The sequence below is a fragment of the Myodes glareolus genome, chromosome 20 (genome assembly GCF_982192425.1).
Source record: "Myodes glareolus chromosome 20, mMyoGla1.1, whole genome shotgun sequence".
NCBI lineage: Eukaryota > Metazoa > Chordata > Mammalia > Rodentia > Cricetidae > Myodes > Myodes glareolus.
Genome location: NC_142045.1, coordinates 53249185 through 53268906, shown reverse-complemented (window position 1 = coordinate 53268906; position 19722 = coordinate 53249185). Strand labels below are relative to the sequence as shown.

Here is a 19722-nt window from a genome sequence, read left to right as displayed (position 1 = left end):
TCCCACTCCCCCCACTCCCTCTCCTCCTCCCTCTCCAGTCCTAAGAGCAGTAAGGGTTTCCTGCCCTGTGGGAAGTTGAAGTTCCTCCCCACTTACTCCAGGCCTAGGAAGGTGAGCATCCAAACAGACTAGGATCCCAAACAGCCAGTACATGCAGACGAAACAAGACCCAGTGCCATTGTCAATGGCTTCTCAGTCTGCCCCCATGTCAGCCACATTCAGAGAATCCGGTTTGATCACATGCACGTTCAGTCCCAGTCCAGCTGGCCTTGGTGAGCTCTCATTAGATCCGTCCCCTTGTGTCAGTGGGTGATCGCACCCCTCGCGGTCATGAGCAACTTCTACAAAACAAACACAAAGTGACCACGTGAGGCAGGAGGAAAGGATGGATCGATCAAGGGACCTGGAAAACAAAGAAGCACTTGGTGGTGAGTTCTTGGGCTGAGTTTCTGCTTTCTCTAATCCAGATGTCGTGCAGAACTGAGGAATGTGGAAATGCAAACAGGAAAGGGTGCAGAAAGCCCTGAAGTCACTCTCCAGATGACAGGACCAGAACAGGGGCAGGGCGGTTTCACCATTCCCGAACATCTGAACATAGGTGAGGCCCAAGTGGGCAGTCAAGTCTTCCTTCTCCAGTGGGCCACAGTGAAGATCCCATGATTCCACCAGGCAGTGTAAACAAGACCATAGCATGGCTTGGTATGTTTTCTTTACCTGCTAGGAACAAGGCCTCTCACACTCTGGTGTTGGTGAGCACTGTGTGGTGAGAGACCTCGGGTCTTCACCTCACTCATAGCAGCAGAACAATCCTCAACTTTGGAGGCATTAAGGACAAAGGAGGCCTGTAGAGCTAGCATGTCCTGTTCTTCTGCCTGGATGCCATGTGGGGAGGGGGTGCAGGTTCACTCTTAGCCAGCCCACACCTGATAAGGTGAGGGGGCAGTGAAGCAATGCCCCTTCCTCCTCCCACAGACTGAGGTCAGAAAAGGCCAGCTAAGGAAGATTTAAAAAAAAGATATAGCACCTCTGAGCCTATGGCATTAGATCTTAGCTTCAGTACTATTGTGCTCAGCTGACCCATACAGCATGAAGCAGAGCCAGATGAGAAAACGACAGGTGCACACACACCTACATCAAGACTGTAGAGTTGGAAGACTTCCTGCCAAAGACAAGAAGCCCTAGGAAGACATCAGAGGGCAGACCTGCCCTGCTCTGGGTTCGTCTGGTGTGACTTATTTGTGTTGTCTTGCCATTTCAGGAGAGGTTTTAGACGTCTAATGACCAACAGCTAGCTCTTCTTCACCCTCCACGCTCTGTTTCCAGGCCTGCTGTCTCTCACAGAGCGAGGTTGGATGAGTGTGGTGGTGACATGGAGTTTTGTCTATTTTACTTCACAACTGTTGTGAAATCCAGGCATCCTCTCCCTCCAGGTCACACTGGTGCTGTCACTTTTGCTTGCCTCCATTTTTCTTTGTTGTCTATGTTTTTGGTAGAAGTGTTGGGAGATAGGCAAGAATCTGCTGTTGGCTCTGTAGGGTGGAAAAGAGAGGCATCCTTGGGGAGTTGGATTGAAGAAGCAATAGGAGGCTTCTAGAGATCCTACCAGACAAGAGAACCCAAAAGTCCGAGAGCATACTCTCCTGCCCCATCCACCAGAAATACTCACTGAAAGCCAGACATACCTGGTTCCACAGGGAGAAAGGAATTCTTTTGCACTAGGAATGGGAAATACACCAAGACCATAATAAACCAAGAATCTCAGAATTTAATAGGTTGTTCCAAACATTAGAGAAATAAAAAAGTAGAAAACCTCATTAAAGAAATAAAACAAAAAGATACAAACAGAAACCCTAGAGCTAAGACACATGATTAGCTTAAGAGCTTGGTGGACAGACACAGGAAGACATCAGTCAGTAGACAAATGGAGGGGTGGGCTGCATGAGACACAGAAGAAAAGGTTTGAAAAGATATCTAACTTGAAAACAAAAATCAGATAGAATTCTTTTAAGTGAATAAAGGCATAACCCAGGCTACAGAAACTTCCCACAGGTCAAAGCGCAGAGAGCAAGTGTCTGGGGTTCTCAGCCACAGATAGTGAGTCCATATCAGTTCTTCTCACCACAAAGCTTAGGGACCATCTTTGAAGATGGACCAGAGAGGCTATGAGAATCAGAGGATGATGGGACCATAGTCGTTTGGACAAGTTAAGAGCTCTGTTCTCATAAACTCACAGCTGCTGTGCTTGTCAGCACAAGACCTACAAAAGAACACGTCAACCTTCCAGTATAGGGTGGGAGAGCATCACAGGTCCCACTGCTAATGGAGGATCCTGACAAGAACTGGATCCGAGGGGATGAGAGTCAGTTTAAGGACAGTGCCCCTCGTAGACCAGCTACACTCCAGGGGATGCCCAACATAAATTGGAGCATTTAAAAAAGGGGGAACTAAGAGGTGTTGTAAAGAGTAGAGGAAGGGGAATATGATTAAAATACATTTCATGAATTTCTCAAAAAAATGATATTTTACAATAAATTAAATGAAGTGAACAAAATCCGGTGTTCCAGCAGACTTAGTGCCAGCAGACAAGCACTAATGTAAGTATCAAAAGGAAGCTCCAAACCCTTGGAAACAGAAACCTGAGGGGAGGAGAGTAGAAGGATTGCTGTGACCCCCATAGGAAAGAGACACAGACAGTGATAAAGCAAAAGCACAATTCTCACCTCAAAGGGAATAAGAGGCAGCTTATTCTGGGGACAAACACGTGTATCCATGGCTCAGGAACAGATTTAGGTCCCCAAATACCAGGTGTCGATGTAGTAACAATTTCATAAGGTGTACTGATTTTTGTCAAACTGATACAAGGTCAAGTCTCCTTAGAAGACAAAACCTCAATGGAAAAACTTCCTCTATCAGGTTGACCTTTGGGCAACTCTGTGGGCCATTTTCTTGATTGATGTAAAAGACCCAGTACACTGTAGGTCCAGAAACAGAATTCTGCTTCCGTTTCTGCCTCCAGGTTTCTGCCTTGATTTCCTACACTGACTTCCCTCAGTAACAGACATAATATGGATGTGTAAGCCAAATAAACCCTTTCCTCCCCAAGTTGGTTAGGTCAGTGTTTTATCAGGACATGGAGTTTTCATGGTAGCAGAACAAAAGGAGGTTAAAAAAAGAGACACTTTTGAAACACATTGAACACAATGATGGGAGCCTGGTGGTGGGAATGCAAGCCTTTAATCCTAGCACTTGGGAGACAGAAGCAGAGATCTCTGAATTCAAGGCCAACCTGGTCTACAGACAGAGCTTCAAAGAGAAATCCTATTTCAAAAAACTGAAAAGAACAAAAGCAAAACAAAATAAAAACAAACAAACAAATGAACTCACTTACAGTGGCAGGCGGATTTGATAAGAAGATTACAGCCAAGTGGGAAATCTCCACTGTGGGCTTCAGATTCTGATGCCCTTCTTAGCCTTTGCAGTGATCTGCACCTCAGTTCCAGAAAGATCTACCCTATAGTCAGAGGAATGTTAGGTCACATACAAAGTGGGTGGGGAATAATTTTTACAAACCAAAAAATAATTCACAAAATAGTAATATTTTCATAACATATAGAATCACTTTCTTTAAAAACCAATGCTGAAGCGTCAATTGTGACTTCTTCGCTCATGTGAAGAAAGTGATCTCTACCAATTGAGTCTATCCCTAAGCCTCAAGAATTTTATTTCTAAATGTTTTTTAAATGCCAGGTTTACGGAAACAGAGAAGAGGTCAACAATCACCAGGGATTGAGGTCAGTAAGGTCAGAAACAAAGAGGCTTGCCCTATGGAGGAACAAGGTGAGGTATCTTTGTGATGGGACTGATAACTCTCTTGACCATCAATGTAAACACACAAGTTGTGATTCACTGAAACAGACATCACAAGCTGTCATCAGGGGTTAATTCATCAGGGGAAAGATAAATAGAATCTGTTACTTTGTACCTTGCAGTGAGTCTACAATAATCTTAACATAGAACACATTTCAATTTATAATCACTTATATAGTGTTGAGGGCAGGGAGGGAGAGAATGGAGGAGAATAAAGTTATAGAATATTATTTCGAGATGTGTTACATGTGTTTATGCTGTGGAACATTTGTTTAATTATGCAAAGATTGCTGCATTCTTTTATGTAGCATTTGTTTAACTCTGTGAATCTGTGATCCCTTACCTGCCTAAAACACCTGATTGGTCTAATGAAGAGCTGAATGCCCAGGAACAAGACAGGAGAGAGGATAGGCAGGGCTGGTGGGCAGAGAGAGGAAATGGGAGGAGAAATCTGGGGGAGAAGGACATAACAGGACAACCACACAGTCAGCCACAGAAAAGAGTGAAAGCAGATTACAGAAGTAATAGAAAGGTAAAAACCCAGAGGCAAAAAGTAGAGGGATTAATTTAAGTTAAGAAAAGCTGGCTAGAAACAAACCAAGCCAAGGCTGGGCATTTATAAGTAAGAAAAGCTTCACTGTGTGATTTATTTGGGAACTGGGTGGGCCCCCCAAAAAGTAAAAGCAAAGAGTAAAAACAACCAACTACATTTTGGCTACCAATGTGGGCCTGTATTTTCATGTAGGGCTTAAGAAAGCCGGGGGAGGAAGAGGGGTGATTAGAAGGAAAGATAAAGAAGAAGGGCGTGGCTCCTTTAAGAGGCTCTGCTGTTCAGCCCACAGGGCAGTGCTAAGCAGAAAGAGCAAGCAAAGTGAAAGCATTTGTAGCAACCCAGGTTCTGGTTCTCATAGCTAGGAAGGTTTAACACAGGGCTTCGGTCATGAATCTTCAACAGGGCTGTGAGCCTTAGGTTGGCTTTCCCGACATGAGAAGCTGACTTAGCCAACCACCAAAGCAGAGCGGAGGTTCTAGCCTCACTGCTTAGCAGTTTTTGCTCATGAAGACAAAAAGCCTAAAAGATCTGCAGTAAAAGAGACCCAGATAGAAAAAGCTCTGAAGAGGTGTCAGTCTGTTTTACAGTGTGCACAGGCTTAAGAACAAAAGAAAAAGGGTATGGACAGTTGTAGAAAGAAATAGTTTAAAAATAATAATGTCCTTAAAGAGAGAGGTAAAGTGATACAAAATAACAAGCCGCATAGAGATGTGAAATACACAGGGAGTCTGGATCCTATATAGTATTTTGTTGATTTTTTTTATTGCTATTGGACAAGGGACAGCTGCTGGGAGACATGTGATTGTGAATAGGACTGCAAAGTTGAAACAACCTAGATTCTTTAGGAGTATCTTTAAGAAAGAAGTCAAAAGTATATTTGTCAAATGGAAATCAAAATGTTTTGGAGTTTTCTTCCCTCAGGAGACAAAAGACTGTGGATTCCTTATGAAATAATATGGATTGGGTTTGTTTAAGGGAGTCCTCCTGAATCTTGGCAGGTGATATCTATCAAGAAAGGTTATAACTGGTCTTCCAGGACTTGGTCACCATCTCAAATTTTCCCAGGGCCCCCTAGAAATGCTTTTGCTCACAGACAACAGGAAGCACTCTAGAGAACACGATGCCCACATTCCCAATAGTTGAGGAGGTCTTTGGCTATTTGCTAGGTTATGAATGTTTGATATAACTTAGGGGAATGCAGGATTATAAAACAAAAAGACAACTATTAATCCCAGAAATTTTGCATTGGCATAGATATCGATACAAATTTAAAGTTATTTTTCTTATACTGTATATACATTTCAACTCTTGTTTGGATATTGTGCTTATGCAGCTCTTTTAAAAATGCAATGTATAAATAAGAAATGAGGTTAGTAGTTAATCTATAATAATCAAACTTGTAATCACATTATGCTTTTAAGGTTAAATAGGTACATTTTAGACAGATAAATGATTTTTCAAACACTTCAAAGATCCACAGTTTATGGCATTTAAAAAGTTTAATAACCTAAGGTTTTTCAGGAGACACATTTCCTTTGGAGGTAATGATGAAGGAGACTCCTTATGGAGTTTACTTTCATTGTGGCAAGTTAGTCATTTGGGCAAGAAAATGCTTTGCCTTGACTGTTTGACCATACGCTGTATATAAACTGGACATGCAGGATTCACAGGAAAGTGACTACTGAACTTTGCCAAAATAAAGTTGGATGCTCCTTCAGGGTTCCTGCTTCATTGAAGAGTCTGTCAGACATTCTGCAGGATGTAGAGGGAAGTGACTGATGAACTTTGACAATACAAGGAAGGATAGTCCTTTAATTTCCTGCTTCACTGAAAAGTCTGCTAGACACTTTAGGCCTGTAGGATGATGATAAATGCCTCAGCATTGCAGAGGAACTTTGGGTGACTGTACAGGCAGCAGGATGTCTCTGTTGTTAGGTAATGTTACATCATTCTGGGTCTTTGAGGGAGTTAAAGAATAAATAATTAGAGTCATAATTTTCTTTATTATGATAAAAATAAGTTAGATATAAAACTTTGGACTCACTAATATAAGATAGATAATGTAGTATTTTCTCTGAATTTGGTAAATACAAGTGGATTGAGTATTTTAAATAATTTTTACTTAATAACTGCTTTTACTGTATAGTTTTATTGTGTTAAAGTTAAAACTTTTTAATTTTATTTAGACAAAATGGGAAAATTATTAGAATATTATTTTAAAATCTATTATAACAGAATAATGTTGAGAACATTGAAGCCTGGGAAAAGAGAAGGCAAGCAAGGGGGTTAGAGAAGGTTTAATGGCTACACTGCAGAAGAAATCGAGATGGGGCAACAGGATTTCTATGATTGTGGGATTGTTATAATCAGTTTCTGACAGAAGTATTTACTTGTTCCCTTTATAGGCTCCAGTGTAACCACAGTGAACTATAGCTAAAAGAACAGTAAAGCCAGACTCTCTACGAGAAATGGTGTTTGGGATAGACCAAGATGAAGAATAAAGACAAAAATAAGGACACATAAAGAATTGGAATCTTCTGGTACCTATATCATCAGACTGGGCATTCATAATACCAAGGTAAAATATGTTCTGGAATATATTAGAAAAGTTATCAACATATATTAACAGATAAGCAATAAGAACAGAGAGCTGGGGACTCTAAATAAGAATGAAAACATTACAATAAAGCTCAAAAATGATTTTAAAATGCTTTTGATATAGACTCATCCAGCAACCACACAGAAAAGAAAATAATCATTCTTCAAATTCAATAGAAAAATTACTAACTTTAAATCCACAGAGAAAAAAGTGAGACCAACAGAGTGAAATATTAGATACTATAGAGGTTTTCTGAAGGCATTCTGTATTGTAAGAATGCCAGAAAGTAAGCAAAGAGAGACTAATAAGTAAATATTTGTAGTATTAATGCCTGAGACGTTTCTAAAATCAATGATAAATATCAGTGCATAGACCTATCAACTCAGAGAACACCACCAACAGGAACTATGTCCTCTCTTCACTATGTCTCTCCTTTCTCTAACCAACTGAATTTAATAATTAATTACAAACAACTACAGAAAACAAATGTGAAAAAAAAGTCTACACCAAAGACAAATTTAGGCACCTGCCCTACCCAGGAACACAGATGATCACAACAGTAGACTTTGCACCAGAAGTTGGATTAAAAAAAAGAAAAAGAAAAAGAAAAGGTGATGTGAGACTATCAATATTTTGAAATTAAAAGAAATGCCAGTCAAGAATTTCATATTCAGAGAAATTATCCTTAAGATAAAAGCAAGAAATAAACATAAAACTAAGTCTGAGAAAATTCATAGGCAGCAGAAGTGCTGTATATAGAAGATGTAAAATGAGTTCTTCAGGAAGAATAAGCATGGGAAGTCAGATAACAAAAGGAAAGGAAAACCATTGAATAAGTAGTAAAGTAAGACCAAATAGTTAATGTAATTGCCTGTTTGTTTCTTAGAACGGTAACACTATCAGTTTGCCAAGTGAAGCCAGATGCCGGTTAAGAAAGTCACCAACTGCACCACTGCAGAGACAGAAGGGCACGTGTCTATATGGTCTTGTACTACACATGGAAATATATAAGCACTAGTTTCAACAGAGCTTTGTCTACCTCAAAAGATTAATTATCATTCCTAAGGTAAATAATAGTTTTGATAAAGATTTGAGTATTCTGTGTATGACAACGTGCATGTTTGTAGTTCCAGGACTGGGGACACTGAGACAGGGACACCAAGAGTGTGTGGCCATCCTGGGCTTCACAGTGACACCCTATCTCAAAAGTAAATCAAAATTACCAAAGTTCAGTAGATGTCTATCTTAGTTATTTTTCCTGTTGCCGTGATAAAATACCTTTATAAAAGCAACTAACAAGATGAGGGAGAAAGAGTTTCTCCCCATGCATGGTTCAAGGGTCCATCATGGTAGGGAAATCAGTATGGCAGGAGCGTGAAAATACTAGTCAGGAAGTAAAGACTGCTCAGCTCTGCTTCTCTTCTTATTCAGTCCAAGATCCCAGTCATGGATGGTGCCAACCCCAGCGGGTGGGTTTTCTCTCTGACGCTAACATTAACCATCGGAGGACTTTTATCTATAAAAGATACTAGAAGTAGAGCCACTACTGTGATACACCTGACTATGTGGGCCTCGGGCCATTGAACCCGTTTGTGGCTGGAATTTGGAAGTGTTTAGAACTTAGAAAAGTGATAGCACCCGTCCATTGTCTCCTGCTTCCGACTGTGGGCATAATGTGAACAGCAGCTCCACGTGCCCACCCCCTTAACTTCCCCACCAAGATAGACTGTGTCCTGGAACTGGGAGTCACAATAAACCTGTTCTCAAGGTTTTGTCAGAGTTGTCACAGGAAGAAAAAGAAAAAAAGACAATGCACTAAAAGGAAAAATGCAACTCTTTTTTAAATTGTTTTTAATGAGCTCCACATTTTTCTCTGCTCCCCTCCCTGCTTATCCCCTCCCCTTCAAACCTCCCCAAAGGCCCCCATGCTCCCAGTTCACTCAGGAGATCTTGTATTTTTCTACTTCCCATGTAGATTAGACCTATCTATGTCTCTCTTAGTTTCCTCATTGTTGTCTAAGTTCTTTCAGATTGTGATTTGTAAGCTTGTTTTCTTTGCTTTATGTTTAAAAACCACTTATGAGTGAGTACATGTGATAATTGTCTTTCTGTGTGTAGGTTACCTCACTCAGAATGTTTCCTAGCTCCATCCATTTTCCTGCAAAATTCAAGATGTTATTATTTTTTTCTGCGGTGTAGTACTTCATTATGTAAATGTACCACAATTTCCTTATTGATTCTTCGGTCAAGGGGCTTTTAGGTTGTTTTTAAGTCCTGGCTATGACGAATAATGCTGCTGTGAACATAGTTGAGCACATGTCCTTTGGCACAATTGAGCATCCTTTGGATATATACCCAAAAGTAGTATTGTTGGGCCTTGAGGAAACGTTGTTTCCTAATTTTCTGAGAAAACACTACACTGACATCCAAAGGGGTTGTACTATCTTGCATTTCCACCAGCAGTGCAGAAGTGTTCCCTTTACTTCACAATCTCTCCAGCATAAGTTGTCATTAGTGCTTCTGATCTTGGCCATTCTTCCGTAAGAAAGGAATCTCAGAGTTGTTTTGATTTGCATTTTTCCGATGACTGTAAATATTGAACATTTCCTTAAGTGTCTTTCAGCAATTTTAGATTCCTCTGTTGAGAGTTCTCTGTTTAGGTCTCTACTCCATTTTTTTTATTGGATTATTTGTTCTTTTGATGACCAATTTTTTGAGTTCTTTGTATGTTTTGGAGATCAGACCTCTGTCTGATGTGGGGTTAGTGAAGATCTTTTCCCATTCTGTAGGCTGCTGTTTTGTCTTGTTGACTGTGTCCTTTGCTTTACAGAAGCTTTTCAGTTTCAGGAGGTCCCATTTAATAATTGTCTTTCTCAGTGTCTGTGCTGCTGGGGTTATATTTAAGAAGTGGTCTCCTATGCCAATGCATTCAAGTGTACTTCCCACTTTCTCTTCTATAAGGTTCAGTGTGGCTGGCTTTATTCTGAGGTCTTTGATCCATTTGGACTTCAGTTTTGTGCATGGTGACAGATATGGGTCTATTTTCATTCTTCTACATGTTGATATCCTGTTATGCCAGCACCACTTGTTAACTATGCTTTCTTTTGTCCATTTGATATTTCTTGCTTCTTTGTCAAAAATCAGGTGTTTGAAGTTGTGTGGATCAATATCTAGGTTGTCTATTTGGTTCCATTGGTCCTCCTGTCTATTTTTATGCTAATTATCGGCTGTTTTCAGTACTGTAGTTCTGTGGTAGAGGTTTGAAATCAAGGATTGTGATGCCTCCAGAAATTCTTTTATTGTACAGGATTGTTTTGACTATCCTGGGTTTTTTGCTTTTCCATATGAAGTTGAGTACTGTTCTTTTGAGGTCTTTGAAGAATTTTTCTGGGATTTTGTTGGACATTGCATTGAATCTGTAGATTGTTTTTGGTAAGTTTGTTAATTTTACTATGTTACAAGAATATGGGCAATTTTTTCACTTTCTGGTATCTTCTTCAATTTCTTTCTTCAAAGATTTAAAGTTCTTGTCATACAAGTCTTCACTTGTTTGTTTAGATTTACTCTGAGATATTTCATACTATTTATGACTATTGTGTACAGGGGGATTACTGATTTTTTTTGAGTTAATCATGTATCCTGCTATATTACTGAAAGTGTTTATGAGTTTCAAAAGTTCCTTGGTAGAATTTTTGGGGTCGCTTATGTAAACTATCATATCATCAGAAAACAGTGAGAGTTTGACTTTTTCTTTTCCAATTTGTATCTCCTTGATCTCCTTTGGTTGTCTTATTGTTCTACCTAGGACCTCAAGAACTATATTGAATACATACGGAGAGAGTGGACATCCTTGTCTTTTTTTCTGATTTCAGTGGGATTGCTGGGAGTTTCTCTCCATTTAGTTTGATGTTAACTGTTGGCTTGCTGTATATTGCCTTAATTATGTTTGGGTATGTTCCTTGTATCCCTGCTCTCTCCAAGACCTTTATCATGAAGGGATGTTGTATTTTGTTGAAAGCTTTTTTGGCATCTAATGAGATGACCATGTGGTTTTTGTTTTTCAGTTTGTTTATATGGTGTATGACATTGATAGATTTTCATATGTTGAACCATCCCTGCATCTCTGGGATGAAGCTGACTTGATCATGGTGGATGATCGTTTTGATGTATTCTTGGATTCCATTTGTCAGTATTTTATTCAGTATTTTTGTATCAATGTTCATGAGTGAGATTGGTCTGTAATCCTCTTTCTTAGTAAGGTCTTTCTGTGGTTGGGTGTCAGGGTAATGCTGCAAGGAGAGGGCTGCTTGTTCATTCCAGCTGCTTGGCTAGCTTAGCCCTGAAATAACCAAACAGAAACTGTATTAATTAAATAATTGCTTGGCCCATTAGCTCTAGTTTCTTATTGACTAATTCTTACATTTTAATTTAACCCATTTCTATTAATCTGTGTATTTTCACATGGCAGTGGCTTACAGGGTAAAATTTCCAGTGTCTGTCTCCAGCAGATTCATGGCATCTCTCTGACTCTGCTTTCTTCCTCCCAGAATTCAGTTCTGTCTTTCCTGCCTACCTAAATTCTGCCTCATCAACAGGCCCAAAGCAGTTTCTTTATTCATTAACCAATACATGCAACACATAGAAAGAAGGACCTCCTACACCAGGGTAATTGTAGCCTCATAAAAAGAGTTTGGCAATGTTCTTTCTGTTTCTATTGTATGGAATAATTTGAGGAGTATTGGTATTAGTTCTTCTTTGAAAGTCTTGTAGAATTCTGAGCTGAAACCATCTGGTCCAGGGCTTTTTTTGGTTGGGAGAGTTTTGATGACTGTTTCTATTTCTTCAGCAGTTATAGCGTTGTTTAATTTGCTTACCTGGTTTTCATTTAATTTTGGTAAGTGATATCTATCCAGAAAGATGTCCATTTCCTTTAAGTTTTCTAATTTTATGGAGTACAGCCTTTAAAATATGACCTGATGATTATTCTCTGTATTTCCTCCATGTCTGTTGCTATGTTTCCCTTTTCATTTCTGATTTTGTTAATTTGGATATTCTCTCCCTGCCTTTTGGTTAGTTTGGATAAAGCTTTGTCTATTTTGTTGATTTTCTTGAAGAACCAACTCTTTGTCTCATTGATTCTTTGTATTGTTTTCTTTGTTTCTGTTTTGTTGATTTTATCTCTCAATTTGATTATTTCTTTTCATCTAGTTCTCTTGGGTGAATTTGCTTCTTTTTGTTCTAAAGTTTTCAAATGTTCTGTTAATTCACTAGTGTGGGATTTTTTCCAGCTTCTTTATGTAGGCATTTAGTGCTATGAACATGCCTCTTAACACTGCTTTTATTGTGTCCAATAAATTTGGGTAGGTTTTTGGTCATTTTCATTGAATTTTAGGAAGTCTTTCATTTCTCCCTTTATTTCTTCCTTGACCCATTGATCATTCAGGTGAGCATTGTTTAATTTCCATGTGTTTGTGGACTTTTTGGAATTAGTATTGCTGTTGAATTCTAGTTTTAAACCATAGTGATCTGATAAGATACATGGGGTTATTCCAATTTTTAAATGTTTGTTGAGATTTGTTTTGTTACTGAGTATGTGGTCAATTTTTGAGAAGGTTCCATGAGGTGATGAGAAGAAGGTATAGTCTTTTATGTTTGGATGGAATATTCTATAGATGTCTGTTAAGTACATTTGAGTCATAACATCTGTTAGTTCTCTTATTTCTCTGTTCATTTTTTGTTTGACTGACCTGTCCAGTGGTGAGAGTGGAGTGTTGAAGTCTCCGACTATTAGTGTGTGGGGTTTAATGTATGATTTAAGCTTTAGAAGTGTTTCTTTTACATATGAGGGTGTCCTTGTATTTGGGATATAGATTTCAGTATTGGGATTTCATCTTGATGAATTTTTCGTATGACTAATACAAAATATCCTTCTTTTTCTCTTTTGATTGATTTTAGTTTGAAGTCTATTTTGTTAGATATAAGGATAGCTATACCAGCTTGTTTCTTAGGTCCATTTGATTGGAATATTTTTTCCCAACCCTTTATTCTGAGACAATGTCTGTCTTTCAGGTTGAGGCATATTTCTTGTATGTAGAGGAAGGATGGATTCTGTTTTTAAATCAAATCTGTTAGCGTGTGCCTTTTTATATATGAGTTGGGTTCATTTACATTAAGGGATATTAATGACCAGTGTTTGCTATCTCCTGTTAATTTAGTTTTCATTGCTGGTGATGCTAATTTGTGCATTTTCCCCTTCTTTGGGATTTGCTGCCATGAGACCATCAATTGTCTGTGTTTTTGTTATTGTAGCCAACTTCCTTGGGTTGGAGTTTTCCTTCTAGTATTTTGTGTAGAGCTGGGTTTGTGGCTAGGTATTGGTTAAATATAGTTTTGTCATGGAATATCTTGTTTTGTTCTTTTAGGATGATTGAAAGTTTTGCTGAGTATAGTAGTTTGGGCTGACATCCATGGTCTTTTAATGTCTGCATAACACTTGACCACGAACTTCTAGCTTTCATTGTCTCCAATGAAAATTCAGGTGTAATTCTGATAGGTCTGCCTTTATATGTTACTTGGCCTTTTTCCTTTGCAGCTCTTAATATTCTTTCTTTACTCTGTATGTTTAATGTTTTGATTATTAAGCGACAATGGGACTTTTTTGGATCCAGTCTATTTGGTGTTCTGTAAGCTTCTTGTATCCTCATAGACATATCTTTCTTTAGGTTGGGGAAGTTTTTTTCTATGATTTTGTTAAATATATTTTCTGTGTTTTTGAGTTGAACTTCTCCTACTTATATACCTATTATTCTTAGGTTTGGTCTTTTCATGGTGTTCCATATTTCCTGGATATTTTGAGTTAAGTTTTTGTTAGATTTAATGTTTTCTTTGACTGATGAGTCTATTTCCTCTATTGTATCTACAGCACTTGAGATTCTCTCTTCCATCTCTTGTATTCTACTGTTTACACTTGTGTTTGAGGTTCCTGATCATTTTCTCATGATTTCTGTTTCTATAATTCCCTTGGCTTGTGTTTTCTTTATTGTCTCTATTTTAGTTTTCAAGTCTTGAATAGTTCCTTTCATATGTTTGATTGCTTTTTCTCTTGAAATTATTTTAGATAATTTTCTTCTCCTTCATCTATATTTGTTTGTTCAAATCTTGCTGTTGTAGGGTCTCTGGGTTTTACTGGTGTTGTGTTGCTCTTGTGGTGTTGCATGTGTTCTTACCTTTTCTACTCATCTTTTCCTCTAATAGGTGTGGTTGGGGCTGTCTGTGATTCTGTTGATTAATATTCTAGGTGTCGGTGAATCCAAGGCCCAGGTGATTGTTCCTCATGGTGCAGTCAGTGCCACGGTTCTAGTTACCCTGTTGGTCACTCCATGTTCCTGGAGGTCACTAGTGTTCCCCGACTTTGCTCCACTCCCTTGGAGTTTGCTGTCTCATGCCTGCTCTAGCCTAAGTTGTTTGTTCAGACCTGTTTCTATAAATGTCCCTGGTCTGGATTCATTCCTGCAGAGATCCTGGCTTGGATTTGGTCCTGTAAAGGACTCTGGCTTCAATCTACTCCTTAGGAGTTCCCAGGCTTGGATGTGCCCAGACCCATAGAGGACCTGGCTCAGGCTTACACCCTCAGAGATCCCAGACTCATGCTTGAACCTACAGATGTTTCTGGTTCCTGCATGTTCCTTTTGATGACCCAGACCAATGCCCAAACCCACAGAGGTCCTGGCTCAGGTCTACTCCCTCTGAGGTCCCAGACACTCACCTGAACCCTCAGAGATCTCTGGTTCCTGCCTAGACCCTCAGTGGTCCCAGATTCACACCCATACCCACAGAGGTCCTGGCTCAGGCCTAGTTCCTCAGAGGTTCTAAACTCAAGCAAAGAAGATCTCAGAGCTGAACGCATTCTTAAATGAGCCAGGTCTCCGTAAAGCCAACCTGAGCTATCTGAATGCTACATTGGACATCCCAGTACCTGATCCAATCAAGGACAAAGAGGAGGAATGGAAGAAATAACAGGAGAAAGAAGAAAAGGATAAGAAGAAGAAAGGGGAAGAGGAAGACAAAGGTCCTCCCTGTGGCCCAGTGAACCACAATGAAAAGATTGTGGTTCTCCTGCAGCGCCTAAAGCCTGAGATCAAGGATGTCATTGAGCAACTCAATCTGGTCACTACCTGCTTGCAACTACAAATACCTCAGCTAGAGGATGGGAATAATTGTGGAGTGGCTGTCCAGGAGAAGGTGTTTGAGCTGATGACCAGTCTTCATACCAAGCTGGAGGGCTTCCACACTCAAACCTCCAAGTATTTTTCAGAGAAGGGTGATGCAGTGACCAAAAGTAGCCAAGTAGCCCCACGTGGGTGAGCATTGGCAGCTGGTGCATGAACTGGATGAGGCAGGGTACCAGGACATCCCGCTGATGATCAAGGAGATCCGTAATGCTTATGCTATGTTATATGACATCATCCTGAAAAACTTCGGGAAGCTCAAGAAGCCCTGTGAAGAAACAAAGGGAATGATCTCTTGAGGTCCCTCTCTCGTTCTATGATGTAGTACAAAACAGACCTTCCTGCTCTTCACCAGGAGCTATAAACGGTACCCAATCTTCTTCCTGATGGGCTTTTTCCCCTTACTCTGCCTACCAAACACAAGAAATATATGGTTGCCTTACCAAAAAAAAAAGATACCCTGATACCCAAACCACACAAAGAAAACATCAAAGAAAAAGAATTACAGACCAATTTCCCTCATGAACATTGATGCAGAAAAACTCAAAAAATGCTGGCAAACCAAATCCAAGAACACAAAAAACAATCATCCATCATGATCAAGTAGGTTTCATTCCAGAGATGAAGGGATGGTTCAACATATGAAAATTTATCCAGTAATTCAGCATATAAATAAACTGGAAAAAACCACATGATCATATCATTAGATGCTGAAATGGCTTTGACAAAATCCAACACCCTTTCATGATAAAGGTTTTGGAAAGATTCGGAATACAAGGAACATACCTAACCATAATAAAGGCAATTTACAGCAAGCCAACATCAAACTAAATGGAGAGAAACTCAAAGTGATTCCACTAAAATCAGGAACAAAACAAGGCTGTCCACTCTCTCCATATCTATTTAATATAGTAGTTGGAGTTCTAGCTAAAGTAATAAGACAACAAAGGAGATCAAGGGGATACAAATTGGAAAGGAAGAAGTCAAACTTTTGCTATTTGCAGCTGATATGATAGCATATACAAGTGAACCCAAAAATTCTACCAAGGAAAAGATGAGCAAGGAAGTCAGGACTGCGAGGGGTTGGTTCACCCACTGAGACAGTGTGCCTGATCTAATGGGAGCTCACCAAGGCCAGCTGGACCGGGACTGAACGAGCTTGCAATCAATCCAGACCCTCTGAATGTGGCTGACAATTGGGGCTGACTGAGAAGACAATGATAATGGCACTGGGATTTGATTCTACTGCATGTACTGACTTTTTGGGATCCTAGTCTGTTTGAATGAACACCTTCCTAGGCCTGGATGGAGTGGGGAGGGCCTTGGACTTCCCACAGGACAGGGTACCCAGCCCTCTCTTAGGACTGGAGGGGGAGAAGGGAGGGTGAGTGGGGGAGTGGGAGGGAAATATGAGTAGGGGAGGAGGTGGAAATTTTGAATGGTATTATTTATAAAGCAATAAAAAAATTCCAAAAAAAGAAAAGGAGAATCAAGGACAAAGCCAAGGTTATAGGCTAAGAAACTCTGAGAATAAAATTTCTACCAGCTGAAACAGAAAAAAAGTCTTTGTGACAACTTGAATCTGTGTGCTGAGGCTGTCATCATTCATATTTGACTCAAAACAAAGTGTTTCTTATTCCATTTGAGGGAAGAGTTGTGTTTTCAACTGACAGAAGAAATCTAGAAAATTTAGGTCTTTCTTAAGGGCCAACTCAACCCGGAATGGGTACCATCCACTCCCACTTTGTAGATTCTGTGGACAGAAGCAGTGTTGAATTGAATTTGCCAACCCAGGAATACCCAGTCCTATTCAAAACAGGAGAAGGAAGTCGGGGAGGATGGGAAGCAGAGGTTACTTTGGAATCTCCTTGGGACATCTGGAATGCCCCCTGGAGACAAAACAGAAGAACTGCTTGCTGAAATATTGATTTATTGAAGCAGCATTTGATTGGGACTATGTATAAGAAAGGTAAAAATGGGCAGGAGAATTAGTTCTCTGTTCTGAATTGTGGATAACAAAGAGAGAAGTGGTGGGAAATGTGACTGGAAGAAACCTGAGAAAATACTGCTGCCATCTCTAGGAGCGACCTCTGATCACTCCATACAACATCAGAGAGGATGCTCAGGAAACCAAGGCAACGCCATTTAGAGAAAGCACATCGTCTCTTGTCCAGTGTCTCTAAAGCAGGTGCTGACAAAAAGGCTGGAACTGAAATATTTAAATTTCTGGCAGTGTCATCCTAGGACATCATGAGGTCATGGGGCACAAAGAGCAGGCTCTGTTGCTAAGTAAGGTATAGATCCCGAATGTTCACTCAGATCTAGAAAAGTCACACATACACATGAGCAGATACAGAACCATGTAAGAACACTGACTGCAGGATTGACTGGAATCCTTTTGTGAAAAGTGCTTCCATGGGGAGAGAAAGATTAAATAATTGTTTAAATTATTTTATATATTAATATCCATATGAGATGTTTGGAATTAGTTTATGCTTAAAATTATTATACCTAAAAGATGTATGTTAGAATTAATAAATGAATTCAGCAAAGTTGCAGGATTCAAAATTGATGCAAAAAATCACATTTGGAAAAGAATTCCATTAGCAATAACATCAAAATAAATAATTAAACATAGTATTGTACTTTACCAAGAAGGGAAAAATGTACAGGCAACTACACAATTTTGCTTAATTAAGAGAAGAAAAAAATAAGTGAGACAACATCATGTATTTATGGGTTAGGCAATTTAATATTATGAATATGTCAATAATATCCAAAGTGACCTATAGATATAAGGCAATCCTTGTCAAAACCATCGCAGCCTTTATACAGAATTAGAAAATTCTATCTTAAAATCAATGTGGAAGTTCAGGCTGAGGAGGTGGTGGATCACTCAGTGATGTGATTATTGTACAATATGATGACCTGAGTTTGGGTGCACAGCACCCAGGTAAGAGCCAGGTGTAACAGCACTCAGCTGTGATCCAGTGTCGGGGGTAGAGACAGAAAGACTCATGAGACTTCCTGGTCAGCCAATCCAGCCGATTTGATGTGTTCCCACTTCAGTGAAAGACTCTGTCTCAAACCAAGAAGGGTAGAGAAGCTATTTATAAATGACATCTGACATTGACTTCCAGCTTCCACATGCATACACACACATACACACACAGACACACATACACACACAGACACACATACACACACAGACACATACACATTCACACACAGACACGTATTCATGTGCATGAACATTTGTGCCAACATAAACATGTATACACATATGCACAAATAAAAATTAGCATGGAATTCCAAAGGCCTTTGAAGTCAAAAATAATACTATGAAAAGGAACAAAGTTGGATATCTAACATATTCTTATTTTTAAAACTTATTACAAAACAATAATCAAAACTGTGCTTATTCACAAATACAGATAGAGGCAAATGGAATGGAACTAAACCCCTAGAAATAAAGTCATATTGTGTATGACATATATAGATAAATATGTCACAAAGTGATTTTTGTCAGGGATGTCAAGACCATTTAACAGAGGAAGGGCCATATTTTCGGTACATGATCTTGGGAAAACGGGATACACATGTGTAAAATAAGTTCAAATCACAGAGATCGTCGTAGGAGAAATAAACTCAAAGTGGATTGAAAAAACTTTCAAACCACCCTAAAAGCATAAAGTTCTTAGAAGAATAAAACAGGGTAAAATCTTTATGAGATTATAAAAATAATAAGCTGTCATCTTCCTGAGGTTGAAAAGACTATTATAAAAAAAGCCAGTGAGTGTTAGCAAACGTGAAGAAAGGGAAATACTTTTTGCACAATGATTAGATTATAAGTTGGTGCCATCATTCTGGAAAACACTATTAAAATAAAAATAAAATAAAACTACCATTTGATCCAGCAATTTTACTTATACCCCAAAGAAACATTTGTGTGTGCAGTGTATACCTACATTGTTCCCGGTAATTAAAAGTGATAGCACCTGAAATATTCACCTATGGATGGATGGACAAACAAGCAGTGGCTATATATTCACACGATATAAAAGAATATTCACCCTTAGAACTCTGGGCGCATTATGCAACATGGATGAAACCTGAGGGCGTTGTGCCTGTCACATACAGAAAAACACAGGCTCTTAATTTTCATGAGCTACCTGCAGGAGTCAAAATTGTAGACACATTGGTAGGTAGAGTAGTGGTTGCCAGGGGCTCAGAGGATCAGAGTGAAAAGATGGTGTTTAAGGAGCAGGGTCTTGAATGTTCAAAAGCTTTTCTGATTTTACAGAAGAAAGATCTACGCAGAACTGTGAAAGCATTCAGTGCAAAAATGGTTAAGATCGCAAATGATGAAGTTGCTATTTTACCATACATTTTAAGAAGGAAAAAATGGAAAAATAATATCATGTGATTATTTCCATAGTGATCATGTGAGCATTAACCATCTTCATTTTAGAGAT

The 19722-nt window shown here is 39.2% G+C and overlaps 1 pseudogene; it reads left to right on the top strand.

Moving 5' to 3' along the window:
* Nucleotides 1–330: 330 nt before the first annotated feature.
* On the top strand, nt 331–15796 carry LOC148118850 (proteasome activator complex subunit 1 pseudogene; annotated as a pseudogene).
* Nucleotides 15797–19722: the final 3926 nt, after the last annotated feature.